A 20702-nucleotide genomic window follows, 5' to 3' on the forward strand; every position below is an offset into this window, starting at 1 on the left:
AGGATCGTTTCCTTAAGGCACAGCCACCCTTCTTGGGCTCCCATCCCTTCAAAACTCCTATTCTGCAGTGCGTTCTTGACTAATCGCCTGAGTTCATTGAGATCAGCTTTCCTAAAGTCTAGCACTTTCACCCTACTAGTTACCTTACCCACTCAAAGTCTTATGTTGAATTCTATTATTAGGTGATCACTGTCTCTCAAATGGCTACCTATCTGGAGGTCCCCTACCATGTCATCCCCTGTTGCCAATACCAGATCCAGTATGGCATTCCCCCTAGTGGGACCATGCACCTCCTGTGTCAGGTGGAGGTCCTGTACACAGGTTAGAAACCTGCGTGAGCGATGGGACCTTGCTGTCTGCGTCTCCCAGCAGATGTCCGGGTAGTTTAGGTCCCCCATGACTACCGCCTCTTTAGCTTTTATGGTCTCCGAGAGTTGCCTCAGGAGCCCCGCATCTATTTCTTCCCCTTGGTGTGGGGGTCTGTAGCAGACCCCTACCACCAAATCCCTTTCTCCTTGCCCCCCATGTAGCCTAACCCACAATCCTTCTACTTCCTCAACCTTGGATTCTGTCTTGATGAAGGTTGATGTATATTGCTCACTGACATAAAGTGCAACCCCCCCCCCTTTCTTCCCCGACCTGTCCTTTCTGTACAATCTATAGCCCTCAATATGTACCACCCAGTCGTGGGATGAATCCCACCAGGTTTCTGTTAGCCCCACTAAGTCATAGGTGTTTAGTGCAAGCAGGAGCGCTAGTTCATCCTGCTTGTTCCCCATGCTCCTAGCATTAGTATATAGGCACTTGAGCCCTGCGACTGGTGCCTTTGCTGCCCCCCTGCTCCGAGTCCCAAGGGGCCCATTGTTTCTTACCTTCTTGTTTCTTACCTGTTCTTTAGTGCTGGTCTCCCCATGGCCTTCAGGTTCCCAATGCTCTCTTTCTTCAGGCTGGTCTGTCCTTGTGGGTGCCACATGGTTTGGTGGTCCACAGCTTCCCCTGCCCTCGTACTCCCCTCCCCCCGATGAGCCTAGTTTAAAGCCCACCGGAGGAGATCTGCCAACCTAGAAGAAGGCTCTGTCCTACTCCTGGCAGAGTTGCATTCACCACCCTGACTGGGCAGCACCTGCCCCTGCCCCATTATCTTCCCCCCCCACCACCTCTTTCCACCCCCTCTCCCCCACAGACTTACTCACCAGATGCTGCTTGTAACAGGGACTCGGGCAAGAGCCCTATTACTTAGACAAGGTCAGGTCAGATTGACCAGATGATGAACCCTGCCAGGTGGGAGGGACTGCACACCTGGGAGAGAACCACGTGATTAGCCTGCCAAACGGAGCATAAAAATGGCAGCGGGGAAAAGACTTTTTGCCTTCGGACACCAGGAGGAAGAGGAAGGAGTAGCCACACTCTTCAAGAGAGAAAAGGGAGACTTGCCGGAGAAAGGAAAGAACTCCAAGAAGAGAGTGAGGCTCCTGAAGTATGCGGCAGGTCAGTGGCAGCAAGGTTTACCTTCCTGGGAACCTGGCTGTATTGACAAGGGTGGGAGGAGCAGACGCGCTGGGCGGCGGATCCCCGAGAGACGCAGCAAAAAGGCTTGCCCTGCCAGTGACTCCCACTGTGCCAGTGAGTGCGGGGGAGTCTAAGCTCCGGGCGGCAAATCCCCCAGGAACTCTAAGGAGGAGAGATTGTACTCCTCACCAAGATAGGAGGGGACTGGGGATAACCCCAAGACTGGCTCCCAGTGGGAGCATGGAAACCAGAAGCAGGAAACCCGGTAGAGAGAGTGGCAGGAGACTACCCTCTGGATCATACCCATACAGAGAATGAGGGAAGCAGAGGGTGTGTGCTGCTAATGAGATATTTAGCAGTGAAGAATCCCTACCCTGTGTATACAAAGTAACTAATCTGAAGATATCCTGATTGTAACGCTAACTACTTTGCCAATGAAGCAATTGGCAAGAACATTATTATTTCAGCACCGTTAGCCCAGAAATAAAACTTACACTGTGAGCAAATAACATCAAAGTGACATTATTTTGTCCAAGAACAACTAAGACATTAACCTCCTTCCTTTTTATCCAAGTCATAGCAGGCGAGTATAAAGGAGAGTCAAGGATAAGATTGGCCATCCCACTCACACTGCTCTCCAACCTGACTGGCCGAATTCCTGGCTGCGTGCATGCACATGACACTTATCAGTGACATTATTGGCTACACCGGCCAAAAAAAGCCAACTGCCGATAATGTTAATTTTCCTTTTATCGATGCCCATCTGATATCTGACCGATATATCAGTACACCTCTACCACAAAGATCTACACTAACAGAGAGATGGACAGACAAATGGATGAAAAAGAAAACTTTATTACCCATCATATTTTATTACCTACCACAGGCTGTGTTTAGTCAAATATAAGATGACCCCCTCAATAATTAGGTTCTATATATGGAAAAATTATAAATGTGTTATAATTTTCCAGGTATAAAATCTAACTATTGGAGGAGGTTTGCCTTGAACTTGTCCCCCTCATACTGCTACAGCAGAGCAAATAAATCTAGAAAGTCAGTTTGCCCTTTGCTGCAATTTTTAGCATAGCTACTCCATAAACACACTTTGGTACCTACTTAAAAAGAGTACAAACTATGCTTGATATTAGCCAAAAGGCTCATGATTTACCATATAGTCCACTGGGCTAGGCTCCAGCAAAGTCAACAGCATTTCAAGTCATGGTGACCCCACTTCGCTCAGCATGAGTGTGTACTCCAGACACCCCCCAACAAAGGATCCATGTGCTAACACTCCACTCGTGACTGGATCCAGGTATTCTTGTCACAAGTCCTGGGATCCTCCAAAAATTTGTATGCAGGTGAGGGATAAGGCAACCTAGGTCAGCTCTACCTCATGGAAGGCAGGGCCACACTGATCATGAGAGATCCTGGTTCTCTCTTATAAAAATATCCCCAGTTTTCAGATACAAAAAAGTAACCCAAAATCCACATTTTTCCATGATTAAAATGCAACACCACTACACACACACACACACACACACACACACCCCTATACATTAGTGGCATTTCATTTTAATCACAGAAAAAAATGTTGATCTTTTCAACCAGCAGTGGGACTCATATGGCGCCGTGCCACTGTCAAAGTAGGGGCAGTGAGGCGGGGAGCAGAGGCAGAGCAGAGGCCGCAGTTGCAGTTGCAGCTGCCCCTGCCCTGTGCATAGACTGGGAGCCATGTGCCCCCTTAGGGTCCCTGGCGCTGCCTCTGGAGGAAGCGCCGGGCTTCGAGTGTCCCACGGCTGAACCCAGCCAGGGCTGCATTCACCGTGACTGGGGCCTCAGCCAGGCCAGGTCATGGGGCCATCAGAGCACAGTGGCTTGTGTAGGGGCACAGCACTGGAGAGCCCAGGGGGTGGCATGGGCCCCTCTCCCCCAGCTCTCCTATGGTGCATACAGTGGTGGGAGCCACCTGTCCCTGGCCCTGGAGGAGCCGCAGGGGTCCCATGGCCCTATAGCCCAGCCCCGCCAGGATCAGCCCAGTGAAGCCTCAGGCCCAGTCCCCCCCCAGCCCTTCCAGCAGCAGCGGTGGGCCACTGCAAACCCCCTCCCCCTCCTACCCCCTGTGCACCATGTCCCCCCAACCCCTCAAAGCTACAAGCCACCCCCTTGCCTTGCTTCCCCCCCCCCCCATGCAGCAGAGCACACCCTGGTCCCCTCCACCCCACCTGTGTGTCTGTTTGTCAATAAGGCTCCAGGTGGCGCATGCACAGTTGACCTGGAGTGTTACGGACAGACAGACACACAGCCAGAAGTGCTACAGCTTTTATTATATTAGAATGCTCAGTGTTGGCTGCATTTAATCAATTTCATAGTTAGTTTCCATTACTGAGCACATGCTGCTTTTGGCAGCAATTTAATGATAGACAGTGTATTTAGTGAGGTTTCCTTGTATGAGAATAAGGCAAGGGGCTTTTTTCCCCTCCACATGCTGATGTGGGGGGGGGGGGAACCTCATTTTGTATTCGTCTAAATGCAGTGTTTTATCCTGCATCATTTTCCATTTACATAAATATTGGTGTCTGTCTGAAATAGCTTCTCCTTTCCTTCTCGTGACAGATTCCTCGGGAAATGCCATAAAAAATTGGCAGATTCACAGTAATGAATTACAACACTGACAAGAATGAATTGAGATATTCCTGAATTAATCTGGGAAGAGGATTAGATAAAATAGAATATGTTAATAATTACCAAACATGAGAAAGGAATTTAGAAGCGACACATTTATGTTTCATTCAGGGAACTTCCCCATGATGCATGAGGAACAGTCAAATTTCTTAAAATCTGACTTCCCTTTTGGCTGAGGACGGTTAACTATGACTCTTTTCAGAGCTCTTTAATACTTGCTCAAATTACCCAAGAATGGTCAACTCTACAATGTCACCGTTTGCGTGACTCATCCTCTGGGAAATTCATTTGTGTCATACTCATCACCATAGGATCAATATGCCTCTGCCTACAGCATTCGGGCATACTTGAAAAAAATATATATATTGACCTGCCAACCGTTTATTCATACAAAGAATTGGAAAGAAAAAAAAAACCAAACATATTTTAGCTATTATATCTTTATGAATTAAAACATTTCATAAAGAGTTCAGAAAAATGTTTTGAAATATAAGAGATTGGAGGATCTTTCAGAAAAAATATTTTACTGGACAGCATCTTTACATTAACCCACAATCATTGCTGTGGTTTTTGCTGATCAACCTGTACCCAGGTTTTAGAAGTGCACACAGGTTATGGCCAATTAAACAAGTAAACCAAGTTCCAGCAGCTGTGGGGGTGGCGGTGCAATTTCTGTGCCAATGTTGGAGCCTGGAACTGCAGCCTGGCCAGATCCAACACCCAGCAGCAGCAGGAGGGGGGCTGCAAGGAGTTGCGTCCTACCACTGTCAGTACTTACACACTGCCTATGGGTCAGTGTCCAAGAATATAAGTAGATGCTTTGGTCTCAGACAGACAACCCCCCCCCCCCAGATTTCAAGTCAAAATTACTCCTTGGTCCCCGACTTGCTCAGAGGCATGGAAGTAATCATCTACTAACCAGCAACAAGGTTACTTGCCCACTCACTTGGCCAAGATAAAGCTCAGTGACTATGGAATATGCTCTTCCCTTGCACACGGAACAGCATTTCAGGGAGCTTTTTCCTTGCAAGAAATAATCATTGAGGATTGATTCTGATGTATAAGCTATGGATGCAAAAGCATATCTCTGACACCAGGAAGAATTCTTCTGCCAATTTTCATGTCATTGCTACAAAACATAGGTCATAAGAAACTAGGGCTGAAAGAGACCTCACAAGACCATTTAGTTCAGACTCCTGCTCAAAGCAGGATCATCCTTCATTAAACCATCCTAGTAAAGCATTTAACATGCTCTTGAAAATTTCCAGGCATGGAGTTTCCACAGCTTCTCTAGATAGCCTGTTCAAATGCTTAACCACTCTCAATAGTCAGAAATACTCTTATACTCCTCCCTAGTTGCTTGTCCAAGTTTCCACTTCTTATAAGCTTCCTTTTTGTGATGTAGTTTACTGAAGAGTTCCTTAAGCCACGCTGGTCTTCTAGTTGCTAGTCTTCCTGCACATCGGGATGGTTTGTTCCTGAACTCTCAGTCAGGCTTCTTTAAAGTACAACCAGCCCTCCTGGACTCCTCTTCTACTCAAACTAGCTTCCCAGGAGATCCTGCCCATGGGTTCCCTGAGCAAATCAAAATCTGCTTTTCTGAAGTCCAGGGTCCTTACTCTGCTGCTCTCCATCCTTTTTCTCAGGACCCTGAACTCAATCATCTTGTGATCGCTGCTGTCCAAGTTGCCATCTACCAGTACATTCCCCATCAATTCTTCCATTTGTAAGCAGCAGGTCAAGAAGACCACAGCCTCTAGCTGGCTGCTCCAGCAAATTGTCCCCAACACTCTCCAAAAACTCCCTGGATTGCTTGCACATTGCTGTATTGTTCTCCCAGATGTCAGGGTGACTGAAGTCCCATATGAGAACTAGGGCCCGAAATCAGGAAACTTCTGCTAGAAGAGAGCCTCATCCACCACTTCCTCCTGCTCTGATGGGTGATGTGGTGGGGGTCTGTTATAGACTGTGTTGCTCTCTCCTCTAAACCTAACCCAGAGACTTTCCACAGGCCTATCTCTAGTTTCATACTGAAGCTCTGAGCAGTCATGTGGCTTTTTTACATAAATTGCAACTCCTCCTCTTCTTCTCCCTTGCCTGCCCTTCCTGAACAGTGTGTACCCATCCATGACAGTGCTCCAGGCATGTGAGCTCCCACCAAGTCTCTGTTATTCCAATCATGTCATAGTTCTGTACAAGGACTTCCAATTCTTCCTGCTGGTTTCCCAGACTGTGCATTTGTGTACAGGCACCTAAGGTAATTAGTCAATTGCCCCAATTTCTCAGGAAGAATAAGAAAACCTCCTGTTGCCCCCTCCTGCTTCCCCTTCCTCCACATCACTGGTCCACTTCCCCATTTACCTCAGGGCATTGGTATCCTTCCCCAAACCTAGTTTGAAGCCCTCCTCGCAAGGGTATCAAGCTTGTCTGCAAAGATGGTCCTCCCTCTCTTTATCAGGTGGATCCCATCTCTTCCCAGCAATACTTCTTCTTGGAACATCATCCTGTGATCAAAGAAGCCAAAGCTTTGCTGGTGACACCACCTGGGCAGCCAGGCATTAAATCTTCAGGATGTATCCACTCCTGCCTGGGGATTTTCCCTTGGCTGGAAGGCTCAAAGAGAACATGGCCTGAGCCCCAGTCCCCTTCATCCTTGCACCCAGAGCCTTGTAGGCACTTTTGATCTGCTCATAGTCTCCACTACAGTATCACTGATGCCCACATTGATGAGAAGCATGGGGTAGTAGTCAGAAGGCTGGATGAGTTTCAGTAATCCCTCCATGACATCTTGGATCTGGGAAAGCAGCAGACTTCCCAAGGCAACAGGTCAGCTTGGCAGATGGATCCCTCCATCCCCCACAGAAGGGAGCCTCCAACCACCGCCACCCATAACTTCCTCATGGTGGTGGTGGTGGTCTTGATCCTTTCCATCTTGGGGAGGCCTGGCCTGTCCTCCTCCACCAACAGAATGTGCTCCTCCCTCTCTGTTGCTAGGGCTCTCTCTATTCTCCAGATGAACTGCTGCAGGTAGAGATGAAGATTTCTGCTTGCTGTAAGAGGTCACAAGCTTCCAGCTTCTACCTTCCAGGGAGTCCATGTCCCTTCCCTTCTCTAGCACCGCCTATGGCATTTCTTCATTCACAGTCCCAGAGGTCTCCTCCAGCAGTGAATTGATGAACTCCTCATGGTAGATGATGTTTCAGATCCTCACCACCTCCTCCAATTGCTCTCTTGCACATTCCCCGAGAGACACCACCAGAGGCACGGCTCACACCACAAGCACTCCCCCACCTGGCTGTCACTGGAAAGAACCTGCAAGCCACAGTCCCCACAGCACCAAACCTGGACCTGGGTGGAAGTCTCCATGGTGAGAGGTCCTGTACGGACAGAAACCTCACAGGTACAAGCAGAGGCACTGGCAGCAGCTCTGACATTGTGACATCCTCCAGCCATTTCCCAGTGTCTATTAATTTGCTTCTTTTCTGTTACTGCCCTTCTTGGCCCCTGTTCCTTGGCCCCAAATGGTTCCTTTTTCCCTGCTTCCTCACATCAAACAAAGACTTTCCCCTCAAAGGGGCATGGGGGCAGGGGGAGGAGAGAGAGAGGGGCAAACTGACCTGCAAACTACTTGCCCTGGTCACTGGCTCCCTGGTCACTTGGGGAGTCTCCTTTTATACCCTGCTGGGCCTGGACTGGCTCCACCCCCTCATTAGGCTTCTGTCCGACACAGGCAGCAATCATCAGCTAGCAACACTCCCAGCTTCTCAGAGCACAGGTCCCAAACACACAGCCCACCAAACAAACACTCAGGAAGCCAAAGGCACAGGCAGCTGTGGATCACTTACCTTCCCTGGGCAGGATCTAGTGCCTAGGTTCTCTTCCCCTTCCCTTTCCTCCTCTTGCTCACAGCTCTGTTTGCTGGCTTGTGATCCTCAGGGTATCCCACTCCATACAGTCTCCCCTTTCTGCCTGTCCATCAGCCATTCCCCAGATCAGGCAAAGGGAAGTTTAAATTAACCTCTTGCATACTGTACTTTGTCACAGCATTACACTTAGTTGGGTTTTTTTTAATCTACCCACTCCTGTTTCTGTGCGTTTTGTATAACTAGTCATTGGACAGAACACAGAAAGAGAAGCTAGAATTCAGGACTCCCAACCAAGAGCCCTAATCATCAGGCTAAACAGTTAAGTTTTATTGGACCAGAAAAAGCCTATATTCTTTTCTGCAGCAGGAAGGATATAGAGTTCTTCACTGCAGAATACCTTATAGTGCAGCAATTAAGACAATCCTGGGAAAGAGATGTGGGTTTGAACCTCTGCAGGCTGAGAAGGGCCTGGAACTTCAACAACTTCCTAAATGAGCTATTTAAAAAAAAAAAAAAATTATGCTTATGCTAGAATCTAGCCTCAGAACAGACTAAGGTCTTGGCTACCTTTAAGACCCAAGTCCTATTGCTCTGCTCCAACCAGAATGACATTACTTTTACAAACTTTTACTTTCAAGACAAACATCAATGAAACATCAGATGGGTCACCTCCCAAAGGATGTAACAATACACCAGACGACTACAGTTGCTTCAGCGAAACAGCAAAATTCTCAATCAAAGCCAGGACCATGACAACCTCTCTCACTCAGACAGGAAGTCCACAAAATCTTTAAGATTCAACAATGAAGTAGTATTTAAACCACCAGACAAAAGTGTAGTTACAGTCTCAACTATCAAGATCATATCAATGAGACCAACAGACAACTCTGAAATTAACTAGTATAATGACCTTAGTGAGGACTCTACACCAGAATTTCCTTTACACCTGGAAAATATTATCAAATCCTTCCCACACCAGCCTCAGGAAGAACTACTTCCACCATCCCCCAACTCACCTACCCCAGGAACTTTCTATAAAGGGAATGTTGGAAGTAGCATAAAGATTTCCAAACAAGGTAACCCTGGCAGACCCATTACACCCAGCTATGTAATGGTACCCCACTACAGTACCCTCACTAAAAAGCTATCAGGATTCATATCCTGCAAGCAGTTGTCACTCAGAGAGCAAGTTTTCTACAAGATACAACAAACCTCAACAAAATCCAAAGCATCAACCACCTCCCCAAGATAGCCATGTATACAACCATGGATGTCACCAACCTGAATATTAACATCCCAAGTTGTGAAAGCATAACTCCCTGCCTGAAATACCTACAAGAACACAGATTAAACTTAGATATGCAAAAAACACATGGAACAAATAGCCTACTTCCTCACCCATAACTTCACCTTTACTGACACTTCCTTCAAACCATGGGCACAAAAATGTACCCTCAATATGACAACCTGGAAGAGAATTTTTTAGGAAGCCACACCAAATCTGCACTATACCCATGTTACATAGAAATATTTTCATCATCTGGGTCGAACACCTGGACTGACTTACTGACTTCCACCACAGGTTTAACCCCTCAATCAGACTTTCCCTGAAATATTCCTACATTAATATAGTCTTTTTAGACACTGCAGTCCACATCCAGCATAGCACTGAGACATTACCATATACAAAAAAAACCCAACAAAACTTATACTTATGTCTACAAAAGCAGCAACCATTCCAAGCACACCAAAAAAAAAAAAAGTATAAGCTACAGTCCAGCCCTCAGATAGCCTGGCATCTGCTCCAAGAAGAACACTCATGATAGCCACCTGGCCAACCTGAAATCTGCTTTTATACAAGGATGCTTCAGGAGGAAGGCAATATTTTTGAATAGGCCATCACCCAAATACCCTGCAGTAACCTACTACAATACAGAAAGAAATCCTTCTGCAATTGCACACGCTTGGTGGCCACCTACAGCCCCACACTAGAAAAAATTAGAAGAATCAAACAAAGTGTGATCTTTGTTAAGTATAGGCTATAATTAAGAGAAATAATCCCAGTCCCTCTGCACCTGACATTCAAACAACCCCCTAACCTTACTCAACTCATCATCAGAAGCAAACTCCCCATTGTTTAACAGACATCAAATGGGAAGTAGCCTTGCCTTAAGAACAGATGCAAAACTAGTCCACACATCTCCACAGCTACAATAATAACCACCCCCCATTCCCCAAAAACCAACCCATCAGAATCCATGAATCCTACACATGCTTTTCCCAAAATGTGATATCTGATCAAATGTGCCCCCCCAGTAAGAGCACCTTTTCCCACAGTTCAGCCACTTCCTTTCTGACCTTGCTATCCTTGTGTTCAAGGGAAATCTACTAGACCCCTTGAATTAATAAGCAGGATAAACACTAAAGAACCAAGGACTGAAGACTGATACTAGCTTTGCTGCACACGATAAGATGTATGATTCCTGGAATCCTTCTTTCTCACTACAGATGATAACGACCTCCTCCCTTTTGACAGGTCTTGATCTCCCAATAAAGCTTCTTTTTTTTCCTGCTAATTGTTGGTCTGATACTCCAAGGAATTTCTCCCCTCTCCAATTTCCCAGTGCTACCCACCATTTTTAACCACTGCTTCTCTCCTGCTTCTTTACTTAGAACTGATGAAGAATGGCTTGCCTTCAAAAGCTTATCTAAGTCTATCCCAACCATGCAGTTGGCCTGATAAAAAAAAAAAAAAAAAAAAAAAAAAAAAAAATCACCTACAAAAATCCTTGCCTGTCATAAGTCTTTAACCATCACAGATACATCACTCCAACACTACCATCACTTCACACCCACATTACACTGAACAAGTAGCAGAACAGTGGCAAACTAGGTAGAGTGAGTGCTCAGAGTAGGGAGGAGGTATTTGGGAGGTCTATGCACACCTCAAAATTCAACGTAGCCACCCCTCCTAGCACCACCACTGCCTGCCCCACTCCGGCCCACCTCAAGAACAGCACCCCTGCCAGGAAGAGTCTGGTGCAGCCCCTGGCTCCAAGCCTGCAGCAAGCAGCCCACCCTGGCCTCATGCACAAATCTGGCAGGGGGGGCACATGCCCCCCCCCATGCATCCCCTGGGAGTGTACACAGCAGCAGGGAGCTCCCCACTGGACATGATGCCCATGCTCCACCTCAACATCCTGCCCCAGGGTCGCATTCACCACCCTAGCTGGGTGGCACCTACCCCTGCCCCACTCCGCCCCTCACCACAGGGGCCTCAATCTGCCCCCCACACCCCTTCCCTCCGACAGACTTACCAGCAGGGCGCTGCTCTCCATGCTGCCAGGCTGCATTCTTGTAAATCGGCTATCAGTATCATCCAAGAAAATCTTTATTGGTGCATCCGTAAAAGATATCACCCTAAGAAATCCTTGCTTCTTGCATAATTTTTGGACCATTATGGCTACAACACCACTCTTACACTATCATTTGAATTACAAGTCATTTCAGGACTGGTACTTGCACAGGTGTCACCTTCAGCTACTTTAAGGAAAGCGAATGTTCTTTTCTGTGCCAAATAAGTGTTTACACTCTCCTGGTGAAATCCTACTGCAGAACTAACTTGAAGATAGGAGCTTTGAGACCTAGCTTTATTCAGAGCCTGAGCTTACTCTCCTGAAAGTCAACAGAAGCCTTGCCATTAGTTTCAATAAAACATGAAAAAGCCAACAATCAGTTACTTGGAGTACCATGTCTTAAGTCAGGGGTAGCTAACCTGTGGCACAAGTGCCACGGACAGCCTGTGCTACTGTCCCTCCCTCAGGGAGGGAGCAGGGAGCACAGCAACAGATTAGACAGGGAGCACAGAGCTAGCTACAGAAAGCAGAACAGCAGATAAGATGGGAACAAGGGACTGGAGTAGCACATATGCCAAAGAAGTCATCTAGGAGGTCTAGTCCAGCCCCATGTTCAAAGCAGGACCATCCCAAACTATCATCCCACCCAAGGCTTTGTCTACCCAGCTCTTAAAAACCTCCAAGGATGGAGAGTCCACCACCTCTCCGTGTAGCCTGTTCCAGTGTTTTACTACCATCTTAGTGAGAAAGTTCTTCCTAATATCTAACCTAAACTTCCCTTGCTGCAAGGCGAGACCATTGCTCTTTGTTCTGTCATCTGTCACCACTGACAACAGTCTAGCTCCATCCTTTTTTGAACCTCCCTTCAGGTAGTTGAAGGTTGGTATTAGATCCCCTCTCAGCCTTCTCTCCTCCAGACTGAATAAGCTCAGTTTCTTCAGCCTCTCTTCCTAAGTCACATGCCCCAGCCCCCTAACCATTCTCATTGCCTTCCACTGCACCCTCTCTAATTTATCCACATCCTTCCTGTAGTGGGAGGCCCAAAACTGGACACGGTACTCCAGATGTGGTCCAGGAGTACGTTAAGAGTTCTGCAACACATACAATAACTAGCTACTTGAAAAAGTTTGCCTATACTACTGTTCTTCAGTATGAATAGCAGCACTGAAATAAAATCTGATTGTATACCCTTATATCTTTTCCTCAAAATCTGTAGTACTCCTCCAAGTAGCAAACATATAAATGCAGTATTTTGTTTCAATACCATGTTATGCAAATGAAATTTGCATTTCCCATCTAAATCATGGATTTAAATTAAACTTTTGTCTGAGTAAGCAGTTCCAATTAGAACACATACAAGAAAGTTACTTGGATATTTAATATTAACCAAAGGGCAAGAGAAATGCATCTGAAAGATGCTGCTTATTACAATTGTTAATATTATGCATCAGCTAAATGTGCAATGTTTGCTGTGGGCAATCTGTCAAAATGAGTTATTTAGATAGCAAATAAGTTCTGAGCTTAGACTTTTCAAAATGTTGCTTTTAATTCACTTTTCACTCTAGATCAGTAATAGGCAACCATCAATCCTCTGGATCCTAGTGTATTCACAAGAGGTCTGGTCAGGGACCTGATGAATCTGCTTGCAGCTGACAAGCCCAATTCAAAAGTGACACAGCTTGTTACAAGTTTTACAGAACCATGTGCTGTCTAAGCTGGAGTCCAAATTTACAGCACACTTCTTTCTTATTTTGCTTCCATCCTCTGGATCAAAGCAGCTGCATGTTGTGCTGCACCCAGTGCCAGATGTTCCCTCCAGATTGGACATGATTCTGCTCACTCCTCCCAGGTTTCTACTTGACATTGAATTACTTTGTATCATTTTTGCATGTCATTGTACTGCCACAGAGGATGACCCTGCTTTCTAGAGCCGCCTCAAATCTCGCTACACAAAATATTCTTAGGGATACACTCTCTTCCCTTTCTTCTGGAAATGGACAAGCCACTGCAACTTCCCGTTGTTGACAGTGGTTTAAGTGTATCATTCCTGCATGCTCCAGGACCTTAGTGTTTTGTCTTCCTACTCTATTTTCAGGATCTTACACAGTCATCTTCATGGAAGATATTCAATCTCTTGATCAATACTAGCTTGGCAAACTACTACACTTAACATACCTATGGTTACTGCACCATTACCAAGCACCTTGTTATGTTTTTCCTAATACCTGAATCTATAGACACATCTAAGTTAAAAGGTATCTGTGGAAGATAACCATCATATTCAGATGTGTCAGCATGAACCTTGCTGATGATTTCAAGAAATAGCAGGCATATCACCCAAACATCAACAGTGCTGAGAGTCATCCTTATGGCTAAAAGACTGAAAAATAAGACTTCTGGTGAAGGGCCCAAGAAGCTCGTCTTAATAAAGGAAAAGCTACAGGTGACTTGATTAGTCTCTAAGTACCTACATGTGAAGCAGAAGTTTGATAATGAAGGGCTCTTTGATTTAGAAGAGAAAGGTATAACAAGATCCAATAGCTGTAAGTTAGTTTTAAGTTGGAGCTAAACACATTTTTACTTCTAGTCTGGCACACATTTTTATTGTGGATAATTAGCCATTGGAGCAACTTACAAGGGTTGAGATTCACTGCCAAGACTTAAAATCAAAGGCAAAAACTCTTCTAAAAGATGTGCTCTGAATCTAACAAGAATTCATTTAGAGGAGTCCTATGACCAGTGTTGCACAAAAGGTCTCAATAATTACAAGATCCTTTCTATCCTCATTAATATATAATATTATCATGGGGGAGGGGGGAGAAATAGATTCATGGGTCAGGAATTTTTTTTTTGATAAAACTCTCTTCCCACATTTCACTCTAAATTAGTGGGGAATGACAGTTTGTTTTCTATAAGGCAATTCAGTGAAGCATTAAGATTCCAGATTTACCTATCCATAAGGACCACTGAAGCCCTTACAAAAATGGAAAAACTGCCTAGGGTTCTGTCTGACCAAGTGACCAAACCTGAGAATAGCTGGGGGTGGAGGGAAGGAAGGCATATTTGTACCTCTCTGAGGGAGGCCATGGAAGTTTTCAGTGATGAGTTTTCAGCTCATGAGAATACTGTACTCCCTTGCATATGATACAGATGAATCACTCAAGTGAACAGGCAGCTGAATTGTTCTTTCCCCTACAGCAGGGGTTGTCAAGCAGGAGTACACATACCCCCAGGGTACTTAGAAAGGCGGTAGGGAGTATACATGGGTGGGGAGATGGGGTGCTTACTTACAGAAAGTGATCTTCACCTTAAAAAGGTTGGAGACCACTGCTGTAGATGCTCCTCAGAATAGTAGTTATGATTTGGTTCAAGTAAAACATTGTGGAATAACAATTTTTAATATTAATCCACTCTGTTCCTCTTCATATCGCTGTTTTTCTTCCTTCTCACCTGGTTAGCAGCAGTTGTAAATAAGAATTAGCTAGCAGTCTAGCATAAATTTTTGCATTGGAGCACTAAGGTGGCTCTGCCAATACTAACAAAACAGACAAGGAAGATGAACTGGAGACTTCTGCAGGATCACTTTGCTTTCAAAGATCCCTGTGAAGAATGTAACTGTTTGAAAAGCAGTTATACTTCTGCTTGTAATTATCACTGGTCTTGACTGCTGCAGAATCAGGGACATCTGAACCTTAAAGAGTTTCTCATTTAAGAGAAAACTCAAATAACATGTTTATTACACAGCATATCCCCTCTTGAACAATATTAGTACATGGCAGGGAAAAAAAAACAATTCTGAAAGTCACAGATATACTACAGTATACCAGAACATCAGCAAGTGTAAATTCAGCTTATGAGAATACTGATCATCAGCAAATGTAAATTGTCATTTCTCACTATCTTCAATGGGAGTGACAAAACAGGTACCAGCTGAGGATCTGACCTCCAAACTCCAGCAATGTCTAATGTTTGCTTCTTCTATCCAAACTAACCATTTGCTCTATAATTGCCTTTAGTATGACTGAGCTATGGCATCACTCCTCCAGCTATGGCCTTTGCCATGTTGCAACAGAAAACAAAACCAACTTGAAGTCAAGCAGCAGCTCCTATTAAACACACAGGTTCAAGTTTCTTCCATCAGCAGCCCAAGTCCAAAAGCATTTCATGTCCTGATCAGTTAGCTCAGCTAGACACTGAACTAGGTTTGTTAGCAAAGGCTGTTTACTTCTGATGTTTGCCAATATCAGTTTGGTTTAACAAAATTTTGTTTAATATATTTCTGCCACAGTAGACTATATATATATATATATATATATATATATATATATATATATATATATATATATATATTTTTTCTTCAGACTTACTAAAGGACAAGAAAGAAATGTTAACAGCAACAATGAATGCTAGGAGGTAGGTTACCTTAGTCAGCCACTGATTCCTTTGAAAATGATCTAGAGAATTACTTTCAATTACTTCAAACTAAAAACAATTTAACAACTCTTTCCACAGATCTGTTAGTTTCCAAATTTCTAGAGATGAACTGTAGAAAAAGTATAATATGAGACCCTGAAGTAGAAGGCTTGCTTCAAAAAAATTTAAAGAAAAAAAATTAAGATATTGCCTTAGTCTAAGTAAAAAAAGTGAAGAAATAAGAACTTTCAAGACAAGCAAATGTAAGAAGACAGAAGATTTCCAGACACCTTTTACTGCCTGGGAAGGCACATGCAACAAGTACAGCAGATAAACTGAGCATACCTAGACAATTAATATGCAACGGTCTCACCACATAGGTTTTATGGGGGTTATGTTGTAGTTTGTTTTGCATTTGTTATATATGGTTCAGTCCTGGACATCAAAAAAGAGCAAGAATTAGGGTTGCTCTAAAAAGAGTTAAAAGACTATTAAAGTATACTCTATCCACATATGCTTATTACCTAAACTTCAAGTTTTTAGCAGCTTTGACATGATCCAAATTTTACTGAAACCTTGTATTAATCCACATATGAGCCATGGATCATATCCGTCATCAATATCATTTAAATATCCTGAAGGTTTCTGCTATCTTAGGCAATTCATGATTTAAATGCCTTTATAAACTCTACCTCAAAAATAATCCCATCAAAGGATAAATATGCAAGTTAGCATCTAAAAAGTTGTCCTTCCTTATTTCTCTACCAACCTTGTTAGCGAAGGGAACTCAAGCTGCTCCTCCCTGCTGCACTTCTCTTACAGTCTTGTGCAGCAGACACTGGCAGGAAAAGGTATTGTTCAAAAATTTGGATTCCTCCATGACTGCATACTAACAAAAATGGAGCAGGCAGTTGCGATAGGGGAGAGCATATGAGTAAAAGATCAGTCCTGAACATTAATTCAATTCCAGAAAGCCACCAACTTGAGAGGAGGAGTGATGGTGTTTCCCTTGGTAGGAAATATCCAAGTAATATCCTCATATTCCCCCTGGAATAACTGTATTGGGCTCAAAAGTACATGAAGACATTCAGCAAAATTTGGATCACTGAGAACTTTAAAATGCCCCCAAGCTCTAATAGCCTGGCAATTAAATGAATGAGCCCTAATATGCAAACATACATGTTCACAAATTTACTTCTGCACGTTCACTAAACTATTTTAATGTACACGAACAGCAATGCCTGTGTTCCCAAAACATCCCTACAAGCCGGAACAGCCCCATCACCACAACATTTAAAAAAAAAAAAAAAGTGATAAACTATCCACAAGCAAACAAGCATGACTGGAAATCTTCCCATCAGATGCTTTCACAAGGTATCTGACACAATGCGTGTCAGCTGCCAGCCTCGCAGGAAGATTTTCATATCATCAGTAGCATACAAATTTGCTTCAGTGAAGCAGAAGCATCCCGACTCTATTACACTAGCTCGCTTGGAAAAGACGGAGGTTTGCACATCAGCCCGCAGCCAGCAACACCAAACCTGGCCGGGCTGGAACGAAGTCCTGCAACTTCCTCTCCTCTTGGCCGACTTCAGGCGTGGAGGTGAAACATGATGGTAACCGTAACCGTCTGCCTTGCAGGTGCATCGCGCACCCTGCCTCTTCTCCAAAACCTCCTCGTGGGCGACACAGTTCTCCTCAAAGCCGGAGCAACTACAAGTGCTTTCCGGAGGTGTATTTGTGGGGGGCTAAACAAAAGCGCTTTTCGTTGCTTGGGCTCTGAGCAGAGATAACATCCGAGCCAGAGAGGCTGGAGTTGGAAGCAGGCCCCGGTGCGGCCAGGGGAGGCTGGCGGGGCACAGGGGGACGCTCTCCCTTTCTTCCAGGTGACCATGGGGGAAAAAAGTGAGGAGCCAGGACTCGACAGCAGAAAGGAAATAAAATGAACTCCCCTCCATCTCTTCCTCCCTCCCTCCGGCGATCCCCCGCGGCTGCTACCGCATCACCGGCGCTTCCCTCCGGCGCTGAGCGTCCGTCCTTTCCCGCCCCCCGCTCACCACAACTTGAGCCTCCCTCCATCTGCCCCGCCGCGCCGCGCCGCACGGCAGCCCCGGGGGCAGCAACAGCACCGCCGGGGCGGGGCGGGGCGGGGCAGGGCAGGGCGCCGCGCCGCGCCGCTCACCTGCAACCGCTGCAACCGCCGCCACCGCCAGGTCCCCCGCGCGCTGCGCCCCGCCAGGCCCCGCCGCGGCCAATGGGGCTGGCGAGCGCATCGCTCCGCTCGGACATGCTCAGTGCTCCCGCCGCGGAACCTACCATCGCGGGGGGGCGGGGGGCGCCGGCCTGGATGATACCAACGCCGCGCGGCTCCAAATAGACCCGGGCGCGGGGAAGGCAGCCCGCGGCGCTGCGGGGGCGGGGGCAGCTGGGCTGTATTGCTGGCGGCTGGTGCGTGTGTTGTCCCGCGGGGAGGTGTGGGGACACGCGCACACGTCTGTGCACACGCACAGGGTGTCCAAGTGCTGGAAAGGGGACCGGAATGAAGCCTTGCAAAGGGCGCTCATGTGGATGCATCCATCCCTCCTGTCTTCCTTCTCCCTCCCCACCCCGGGGGCTGGCGAGGGGGCAGCCCTGGGCCGAGGGGAAGGGCAGCAGGAGCCCAGCGGTGCCGCCCTGGCCTCATCCTGCCTTCTTCCAAGCCCGTCTCGGCGTGTGCCTGATCCTTCCCGCGCCTCTTCCCCTCCTTCTTCCTCTCCGTGCTCCCACCCTCACGCCAGCTTTTCCGCAGGCTGCCTTACTGCTCCCGGAGCGCGCTTGGTAGCGAGCTGTGCTGGTCTGAGCCGAGAAGACATACCGAGGACTAGACTCTCGGTTCCAAAATGATACCTTTTATTAGAGCAACTGGGAAATGGTCTTTTTCTGCAAGCTTTTCGGGATCAAAGTCCCTTGGTCAGGCTCTGGGAAAGGGTAGATGGTACAAGATGGTAAAAAAGTCCCCATAAGTAGGAAATAAACTTTAGTTTTGCACAGAGAGAGCTGAAGCTAGAAGGCCATCTCCCTCTGGGTCCATGAGGACTTACTTTCTTACCACTCTTCACTCTCCCGCTCCTTCTGCCTCCTCTCAGTTTCTTTTCTCTCAGTCCCATTACTGTCAGTGCTTTCCCCTATCATCATCCAGGTCTCCTCCACTCAGGTGCCACCACACTTCAGCCTCCTCACCTCACCCCTTCCAGTTTCACCACCCAAGGTAGCAACAAAGACATGATCTGCCTATTTCAAACAAGAAAGGTAGTTTGACTATGCAGAAAATACAGAACCAAGCTTACTTTTCAGTGAACCTGGCACTCAAGAACCTAAATTGCATCCAGAAAGCTGGAGTAATATGGACAGTTTGGAGGAGCGTGATATTAAAATACTTCAATTATTTAAGGGGGGCACGGGGGTAGCAAAAAAATTATCCTCCAATTCAAAGGAGTCACAACATTCAATGGAGGGGGGGTGGGGAAATAGCTTTCAAAAACAGGTCTCTGTTTCATCCAAGGAAGTCTAATCAGAAAAGGAAACTTTTAAAATTCAGTGATGTCAAATAAAGTAGGAACAAGGAAACAATTTTCAAACACAGACTGACACACAATAGGAGGCGTTATATTAAGCAAGATTATGTAGGCAACTCTGCTGTAGTATTTTAAGAAACAATAAGATGACATCAGAGAGATTATAGTATTGAAAAGGAAGTGAATCATGATAGCTGATTATCTCTCCATGCTGCCGTACTTTTACTCTGTTCTTATGTAACTAAAGACGTGTAGACATGGACTACAGAACATGTTATGTCAAGGACTAATTCTAACCTTAGTGGTATGTAAAATATATAGTCGCATACTTTTGCTGCATGTCTCACCTGCTTAGTGAGGAAAAGTAAAAAAAAAAAGACTATTAGAGCTGATTCCCATATCGCTGGAGTGGACACCTGGGGAACTGAAGGTGTATATTTCAGCATCATTGCCGAAAAACACTTTAGGTGCAGGAAGGTAATAGGACCAGCATCGCTTTGGATAGAGCTTGAACTCAAAAGGTGCAGAGGAAGGAAAAAGGAAGAAAGGAAAGCTGGATGGACTCTAGGGCTGCATCCAGATGAGCGTAGTTGTTTGTTTTCCCAGGGACAAGTAGCAGCAATACACCTTGTGCTGCTGCTACTTGTCCCATGGGAAAACCTGTGCCACACTCATTCTGGTGCATGGCATGTTACCCCAGGTGGGGTACAGGAGGTTGGGGCCAGCAACTGGCCTGGCCCCAACAGCCTTACCTGGGGTCCTGAGGGCCTCGAACCTGCAGCCGTGGTGCTCCGGCAGCTGAGAGCCTGGCTGGCCGCTGGAGTGTGGCTTCGGCTGGCCAGGCTCCAGTTTTGGGTGGCACACACACTGCCGACACATAAGCCACCCCACTTTTTTGCTGTGGGTTTTTTGACCCTGGGATCTCCCACATCTGCACTTGTCTGGATGTGGCCTAGAGGACCATTGAAAAAAATTGCCCTGGATCAATCAGGAACTCTGAAAAGTATCATGATTCTCAGGAGACTATAGTCCAAGTGTGGGTTCATTGCTGGCTAGAGGGGGCAGAACAGTGTTCGTCATGGAAACAATATCTCAGACTTCCTACAACAGAACAAGAAAACCAGTTGTCATTATATTTTGCATTTTACAGGATATGGACCTACATTGTTTTGCCCTTCCTATAAATCTGTACCTTAGTTTGCTGGAATCTCTCTGCAGGAATCTCTCTGCAGATTTAAGATAATAACTACTATTATGAGGGGGGATAACACATGCAGGGAACATCCACACATGCAGGCACGTGCGCTTGCAGCAGCTCAAAT

General features: G+C 46.0%; 1 protein-coding gene across 3 annotated transcripts in view; it reads right to left on the reverse strand.

Annotated features, from left to right (window-relative positions):
* The window catches only part of OXR1 (oxidation resistance 1), a 532223-nt gene extending 514137 nt beyond the window's left edge, over window positions 1–18086 (reverse strand). For 2 of the 3 annotated variants that reach the window (XM_006274553.4, XM_014611619.3), the window contains exon 1: window positions 18009–18086. The gene's annotated coding sequence lies outside the window, so the exon portion shown is untranslated. The remainder of the gene's footprint in view (window positions 1–18008) is intronic. The other variant, XM_014611620.3, reaches the window with a different exon arrangement.
* Between the last annotated feature and the right edge of the window lie 2616 nt (window positions 18087–20702).

This window comes from Alligator mississippiensis, chromosome 3, assembly GCF_030867095.1.
Source record: "Alligator mississippiensis isolate rAllMis1 chromosome 3, rAllMis1, whole genome shotgun sequence".
Classification (NCBI taxonomy): Eukaryota; Metazoa; Chordata; order Crocodylia; family Alligatoridae; genus Alligator; species Alligator mississippiensis.